This window comes from Periplaneta americana, chromosome 1 (assembly GCF_040183065.1).
Source record: "Periplaneta americana isolate PAMFEO1 chromosome 1, P.americana_PAMFEO1_priV1, whole genome shotgun sequence".
NCBI classification, from domain to species: domain Eukaryota; kingdom Metazoa; phylum Arthropoda; class Insecta; order Blattodea; family Blattidae; genus Periplaneta; species Periplaneta americana.
In genome coordinates this window covers 180142553-180151315 of record NC_091117.1, presented here as the reverse complement: position 1 = coordinate 180151315, position 8763 = coordinate 180142553, and the positions used below count along the sequence as shown (strand labels likewise).

At 38.0% G+C, this 8763-nt stretch overlaps 1 long non-coding RNA gene across 1 annotated transcript in view; it reads left to right on the top strand.

The window, feature by feature from the left end:
* Nucleotides 1-2476: 2476 nt before the first annotated feature.
* Nucleotides 2477-8763, top strand: part of LOC138709423 (uncharacterized) — a 150927-nt gene continuing 144640 nt past the window's right edge. Inside the window, exon 1 of the long non-coding RNA XR_011334928.1 lies at nucleotides 2477-2518. This is a non-coding gene — a long non-coding RNA (uncharacterized lncRNA). The remainder of the gene's footprint in view (nucleotides 2519-8763) is intronic.

Sequence of the window (8763 nt, the reverse complement as noted above, 5' to 3'; positions counted from 1 at the left end):
TGGCTTTGGTGACCTGACGGTGAAGTTCCAGGGTATTGTCTCCGGAACGCACGCTGTACGGTAAAAGAAAATGACTTCTTCTTCTTCTTCTTCTTCCTTTTTATTTAACGACGCTATTCTATTATATGACTTCCAGCGTCGATGTACTAAGTCGATACTTGTTTCACCAAATACTGTATTATATCAATTCTTTCCCAAGGAATTATATCTTCATTTTACATTTCTTAACGTGATTATATATGATTTTTGCTTTACGTGGATTTGGGTTAGATATTAAATCTTGAACACACAAAGGGCCTCCCAAGCCAGTATTATACAGTAGTTTGACGAAAGAGTTTACATTTACTGTGTGTATGGGGCAACCAAAGAGTATCATATTCCAAAACTGCAAAGGCTTTCTGTTGCATAGACACCATTTTGAAAACTATGCTTGTGCTGCCGTCTGTCTACACGCACCAGAGTTACAACAATGAAAAAGTAAACTTTCAAAGTTTTTCTTTTGATTCATGATTAGCACAAACATACTGCATCCATAGCTTTCGCAAATATTTGACTTAAAACCTGATTAATCATTTCTAATTGCTCTGTACTTATACAAAATATTCAAATTTGTATAGCACACTTTTTAAAATAACTTATCCGTACATATTGCGAGCATGTCTTTATGATAGAGAAAACGTCATATCTCACGAGAGCGGACGAGCGCGAATCCTGTCCAGCTATCCAATTAGAGAAGGTTATTGTCTCCACTAGCTCTGCACTCCGGAAAGAATAGCATATTATCCTGAAGGTGTGGTGGCGCCGTTTCATGGGACGGAGGCGATTCCATGTCTATCAGCGACTCTAAACACATTGCATTCAAAACTTATTAGCTTGGGTTAGTAATATGAGCGTTTTGTTTTTATTTTCTCTTTGTGACATACACGAAGAAGCCATTGGTACTGTTCTTGCACATCCATGGCTCACTTCGATTTACCATGTAAAGATTTTAATTATAAATCTTATACCGTACCATAATCAGGTGCTATAGGATCCTCGAATACATAATGGTTCTCTCACACCGCAAGATCCGTGGCATTTTCTGTTGTATGTCTCGCAGTCACCACGAAATCACAGTCATAGTCACAGTCGCCGTTTCTACGGCAGTAACCTTAGTTTCTAAAACCTGTATAGCGGACAAAATATTTATAAACAACTTTTAAAAATGAGTACAAGTGCATCTTATCTGTTTCACAAGAGAGATCCAATGTCTTCCTTCAGCATTTTTTAAAATCTCCGAAGATTGTTCTGAAATACTCGACTAATCTGTTATTACCAATTGTTTCAAGTTAGTTGCCGGATATTTTCTTTCACTTCTGCAATATGTTGCAATACATCATTGTCAAAGAATTAGAAAAAAACACAGTAACTTGCACTACACTACGCACGAATGAGTAATCCCTTCAGTGTTCTCAAACAAAATCAGAAAAGACACAATACCCTGTATAAAATTACTCACGAATAAGAAGGCATAATACCCTGAGTGTTCTCAATTAGAAAAATGCAATTTCTTGCATTACGTTACGCGTGAATGAGCAATCCCTTCAGTAGTTCACAACAGACTGAAGTAAACTGCAGAAATGCAACGCCCAAAAAACGCCCTTGAATTTCGGCGCGTACATCAGGCGCTCAGTGTTCTCAAATTAGGAAAGATACAATATCCTGTCCACACCTGTGGAGTAACGGTCAGCGCGTCTAGCCGCGAAACCAGGTGGCCCGGGTTCGATTCCCGGTCGGGGTAAGTTACCTGGTTGAGGTTTTTTTCCGGGTTTTCCCTCAACCCAATTTGAGTAAATGCTGGGTAACTTTCGGTGTTGGACTCCGGACTCATTTCACCGGCATTATCACCTTCATCTCATTCAGACGCTAAATAACCTAAGAAGTTGATAAAACGTCGTAAAATAACCTACTAAAAATAAAAAAAATACAATACGCTGCGCTACACTACGCACGAATGAGTAGGCCTAATACCTTGAGTGTTTCCAAACACTTAGAAAAAAAAACAATACTTCGCATTACTTTACTCACAGATGAGTAATCCCGTCAGTAGCTCGTAGTATACTGAGATAAACTGCACGAATTCGGCGCTCGACAAACGTCCTTGAACATCGACGTGTACATCAGGCGCACTGTGGAAGGTGACGTTTCTGCAGGTCACGTGAGCTCATGTACGGAGGACTCTCTATTTTGTAATAATTGAAACTGTAGGCCTAATAAATGTTTAGAGTGTTAAGTATAGTCAGGTTGTCTAAACTTTATTTCTTAGATTTTCTTGATTTTGATATCGTGGAATTACAATAATTAAACTGATGTCGTTGCTTTTGTTTATTATTTTTAATGATGAATTGTTTCAATATTGACTTGCAACCTTCATTAAAGCGAAGTCAATAGTACGGAGTTTTCATGCTGACTTGTTTCTTCTGTTTCAGGTGAGTCACATGTAGATGTGGATTCATGTTTGTCCTATATTACACCGCACGTGAGTATCTTGGCATATTTTCTTTATATTATAACTGAGAGAATATACCTGTAATGTTGTAAGACTCATGTTTATTAGATATTATTTTCTTGCTTTGATGCATACTATCATCTCCTAAAATATTGGATACTTTTTTTTAACCCTCTGTATAGAGGGCTATGGTCAGTACTAATGAGCATTGGAGTAAGAACTGGCCAACTAAGCGACACCCTGCGGCATATAAGGCCGAGAGAGACTTGTTTATAGTAGAGTTATTAGAGGAAAGTGCCCAAAGCTGGACCCCCATTTTGTTTTTGATTAAAAAATATATAAAACAATAAAAAACTATATTTTAAAAGCATGTAATATTTACTTTATAGTATTATGCACCATTTACATTTTACTCTTAGAAAATATAATTAAAAATTAGTACGAAAAAAATTATTTTCAATAACCTTTCACTTTGTCGATTTGAAAAATAGTTGCCGAAATCGACCCCTTGTAAAAATAATCAAAATAACACTAAACAAATTTGGAAAAAGATATTAAATAAGAGAAAACATAATCTAGTTTCAAAGTATAAATAGGGTAAATTAGGGTCTGTTGGACAGTCGGGCATGTTGGACACTCTGTACTTTAACGTGTTACCTCGCCACTTGTGGGCACCACATTCTGCTAGAAGTCAATGACGGAAGTAGCCACGAGTGGCTACTTCCGTCATTGACTTCTAGCAGAATGTGGTGCCCACAAGTGGCGAGGTAACACGTTAAAGTACAAAGTGTCCAACATGCCCGACTGTCCAACAGACCCTAATTTACCCTATAATATTACAATTACAGGTTTTAGTTTTTAAAAAAAGATATGGAATGTATTCAAAAAAGATACACAAAACGTACAACAGAATTAAATCGTTTAGCGACACAAATCGCAGATGTTCTTGTCCTTTTCAGTTCCAGCACAACGCACATGACCCAAAGTTCCCCTCTAGAATCCTCCGAAAATTTTCTGTCACAAAACACACACACACCAAACATCATCTTTGGATGGGGAAACTTCCGAGAAAAGATCTAATTCAGATATTCCAGAGGTCACGTCTTTTTCATCTTCAGTGCTTGATTCTTTCACATTTTTTCACAAAATTTAGACGCTTTTTCACGAGCCCTTTCCCTCTTCTTGAAGACTGTACTTCTGAACCCACGTCCCTGACCGCGAGTGCTTTTGCGTCCTTGAGCACGATTCCGTGCTTGTTGTTCAGCTTCCATTGCTTCTTTAGCTTTCTTAGCTTCCACCAATTGGGCTTCAAAGACGTAGATGTGATGATCGTAGAACTGCAGATCTTTCGCCCCCTATTCGAGAATCTTTTTTTTTTTTTTTATAAATTTTGGAATGGGTGTGATGTCAAACGGACTTGTCTTAGAAGATGTGGAACCCTGAGGATCCTCAAATGTAGCTGATGACAGAGGAACACTCTGACCTGTCGAAGATGTTGATGGTTGATTTTGGTCAAACGCTACAATAACTTGTGGTTCGTTCACATCACATTCTTCTCTGTTCTCTGGAAAGCTCTGATTTTCTGCTGTTTGTTTCTTTAACACAGATTCATAGAAAGAGAAATCTCGTTTCCCGTTGCCTCTACAATGTATTCAGCTTCTGAAAACAGCTTCTTGTTCAAGGGTTGCTTTAAATCCAGTCATTAATATTTGAGCTGTTTGACATCTAATATAGGCTTTGCCAAACAGGTCCATTGCATCAAAAACACTGACAGCACGTTCATTGTGCCTTAACCACTGCCTGATTTCCTTGCTGTAGTAAACTTTGAGGAGGCCCATGAAAGTTTTGTCCAAAGGCTGTAGTTTGTGTGAAGAGTGAGGTGGCAGCGACACAATGGTAACATGATTTGTTTTTGCCAAGTTGATCAGATCAATATTCTGTGTGTGGCTAAAGTGGCTATCCAAGAGCAACAGCACAGGTTTTTGCTATGTAGGATTGGCAAACTCGGTGAACTGTCGAAACCACTGAGTGAGGAGTTCATTTGGATCGACTCTGAATAGTACGCTGTAAAGATTGTTCCTTCCTACCTCACTATCCTCCTGAAATTTGGAACAGAATTCCAAGAGAATAAGAGTGTCTACAAATACAGGTAGACTTTAAATATGAAAAAATAAGGGGTCCGGTTTAGGTAACTGAAGGGGGTCCGGTTTATGCGACTATAGCCAACTTTTTGTTAACTCAATAGATTTTTAACCAAACATCCAAATTAAACGGTTTAATGGCAAGCAATAACCTTAAACCTTACCTTTTAAGAATATATATAGGTCGAAAGGCTTACCTGCCAATATCTAGGAGAAATAACGAAAAATGTAGCACCATGTAAATGCTTTTTCCACTGTCAAAACACGTAATTGCAGACTGATAAGCAACGTGTGTGCTCCGCTACAGAGTGGTAGAAGCCTAAACTACTATTTACACTTAGTTCTGCTAGCATTCAGGAGAATGCAGAGCCAGGAGACCGGGGGTTCGCTTTAGGGGGAGGAGTCCGGTTTAGGGCACTTTCCTCTACTAATTACGTACTGGTAAAGGTAAAAAGGTAAAGGTATCCCTGTAACATGCCATGAAGGCACTTGGGGGGGGGCATGGAGGTAGAGCCGCATGCTTTCCATGACCTCGGCACTAGAATGAGGTGGTGTGGTCGGCACCACGCTCTGACCGCCTTTTTACCCCCGGGAAAGACCCGGTACTCAATTTTATAGGAGGCTGAGTGAACCTCGGGGCCGTTCTGAAAGTTTGGCAACGAGAAAAAATCCTGTCACCACCTGGGATTGAACCCCGAATTACATATCGGTACTTCTATAAAACACGTATACTGTAATTCATTTTATAAATTATATTAAATAATATGCTATACTGTATAATATAGACCAAACGATTGAAAGTCCATTTCTGAAAAGGGATAAACTCTGGTGCTCGTAAATCACATTGTTTTCATCACACAGTGGCCGCCGTCACTCTCAGATTTATGTAGCGCGGATGTTCTACCAAGACGGCAGCGGGCGGAGCTGCTGAATTCTACTGCAGCTTGTTGTTTGCTCGATAAGATAACAGAAACGGACTCATTAAAAATTTTTAACGGTCACTGAATCCAATTTATTAGTAATTATGAAATCGGGTTCTAATTTAAACAATTATAATTGAGTTTAATGCGGGCGTTACCATTAGGCGGGCGCGCATTACGGTTCAGCTGGCACTTGCTAGGAAATTCATAATTTCTGCGCAAAAAGGAATGAAACTTGCGAAGAAGTCAATTAAGTTGCATTACCGTCGCTTGATTGATGTCTTGTGTTTAATATCCGTTTTTGAGTGGGACTCTTATCTTTAATCTTTCCATCAGTTAATTGCCCCACTTACAAGACTCAGCAGACTGCCGCTCGAGAAGAGAACCAGTTCCTTTGCTCGGTCTCTTAGTTCCTTCCCATGTTACGAGTGAAGACATTTTAGAATATTACTTCCAAGTTCCACCAGTATTGGTTGGCATGCTTTCCAGTGTGTTCCAGTCAAGGACAAGTGCAATGGAAGTCCCTAACATACAGTACTTAGCTTTCTTTGGAAGGATTATCTAACTTCGATTATTGCGATGTTTTGTTCAGTGATCTCAAGATTGATTTCGCCCAGAAACTACAGCATGTTCATAACGTGTGCGTCCGCTTCTTTTTAAAGATCATACCTCACCTTCTTTCGATAAATTATCATGGCTTAGGTTACATGAGAGGAGAAATTTGCACTCACTTTCTCACTTATATCGAATTATGCACACTTCTTCCCATTCTTATTTGTTCGCCCTTTTCCATACGCTCTTTCGCGATCATAACATTAATCAAAATGCAGTAACACGACAGAAATTCCACTTCACACATCACTCTGTATGCCTGATCCTTCACTGTTGCTACCTCTCGTCACTGGAACTCTCTGCCGCCTGAAGTCAAGGGCTGCCGAATGCGCTTTGCAGTTGTATAATCTTCCCAAACTTCCACCCTTCCCCCTCGTGTTCTGAACGTGTGAAATCTTGATGAAAGGAATACCAACCTAAGAAAGTTGTCAGTGAATCTGAAACAACAGTCACGTTTCGTACATGTGCAAGATGCTGGCTAGAAGATGCAAATTGCTCTACAGCGTTACATGCAAACTCTCTTCGTTAGACTTTCACACGAAGCACATCTTGTTCACCGCCTTATGAATCGTTTCCTCCCCTTGCTCTACCTTGTTCCGTCAACTAATAACTTCTATAATACGTAATGACTCAATGAAAACCACTGCATGTTAGGACTAAACGTGTACTTTTCTCATAAACGAACAGCAAAAAGAAGTCTTATTTGTTTTTTAGAATGAGCTGTTAATCTCCTGCTGCAGAGAGGCTCCTGTTACCTTCATACTTCTAAATAAGGGATTCCCACACTGGGTTTCTGTTAGAAGGTCACTGGTTGCATTTAGTGCAGCTAGCAGGCCTGTCTGTGAATCTTGCTAATTATTTCACGGAGAATAACTTCAGTACATGCATAACACGTTTATAGGCCTATGACGCATTTAGATTGTTATAATTATGAATTCGTGTAGACTTAATGCATAATTATGCCATAATATTAGGGCTTTAATTAATTTGTACAAGTCATTGAATCCTTTACTTTGATGTCTTAAATTATCAACAGTAATCTCACTAGAGTTTTGATTTATCTAGAGAAAATCAAAACTCGAGTGGGATTTAATTGACTATTACACGATTAGAAGAAATAAAGTACCCTAATACAGTAAAATATTAATTGGCTTACTAAAATTTTATTTCAATAATGTAAGCTTCACCAAAACATTTGAACGGATCCGCCATTTTCAGTTGACTATCGATGCGGGAAACAAATGACGATCGCAAAGCATGTTTTATAGTACCGTAAAGAATTTGTAGTTTGAAATGTTGGCAAATAAAGAAACAAATGCTAGGGAAGTGATAAATATAAACATGCATTATTGCATTGTAGATCTGCATTTTTGTTTTAACACTGATCTCAGTTTTTCTACAATAGTATTGTTTTTTAGTCCTATTTAACACCTTTCGTTCAATTCTTCCATCAATACTTGGTATGGTATCGAGATCTTAAAAGTTTTCTCCTTTCGCAAGACGCCTTTCATCACATAGTATGCGAAGTCCTTCCTGTCTATACTGTTTTGAAACCCACATCACTTTGCTTTCCCCCCTCTTTTCTGTTTCATTCCACCAATGCCTGCTGTAGATTCTCAGGTATGTCAGCTATCACAAAAGTAGATTAATGTCAAATATAAATAAAGCGTATCTCAAGTCATTACATTATTTTGGAATCCAAAATGATCTATCATTATTATTATTATTATTATTATTATTATTATTATTATCACCACCGCCGCCGCCCACCACCACCACCACCACCACCACCACCACCACCACCACCACCACCATGGCTGCTTTTCGCACAATTTTATCGCGTCCCTAGCATTTGTTTGCCAAACATTTGAAACTGCGCTGGTCTGGACGTCAAAAAAAAAAAAAAAAAAAAAAATATATATATATATATATATAATTACAAACCACTCCAGTCGATACACAGCAGTTTCAAATATGACTCACATTGGCATTCAAGAACAAGAATTAATAAAAATCACTGATCATACCTATGCATCTTCTGAAATCCGATTTACAAATAAATGAAGAGCACCATTCGGAAATCCTGAATGAGTTGAATACACCATGTAGGCCTAAATCAACGAGTTCCACTTCTATTACGCACACGTCCAATATAACATCAATTGAACCACCAACCACATTCAAATATGAAAATTGTACATTCAATAATTATTCCTTTTAAAATTATTCATTCGGAAATCCTGAATAAGTTGAATACACAATGTAGGCCTAAATCAACGAGTTCCACTTCTATTACGCACACGTCCAATATAACATTAATTGAACCACCAACCACATTCAAATTTGAAAATTGTACATTCAATAATTATTCCTTTTAAAATTATTCATGTTTATTTTTATGTCATCGTCGTTAATTAAAACTTTTCTAACACATGTGTATATTAGTTAGGTTATGTTATAGCTTCTGCTATATGATATTATGGATAGTCACGTATCAGAGATTGTTTAATATTAAGATTTATTGAAAATCATCTGTCAAGTGACGTTGATTACTGGGATTCGGATAATTGAAGTGGAATGCAACTGTTTTAATAATAAAAAT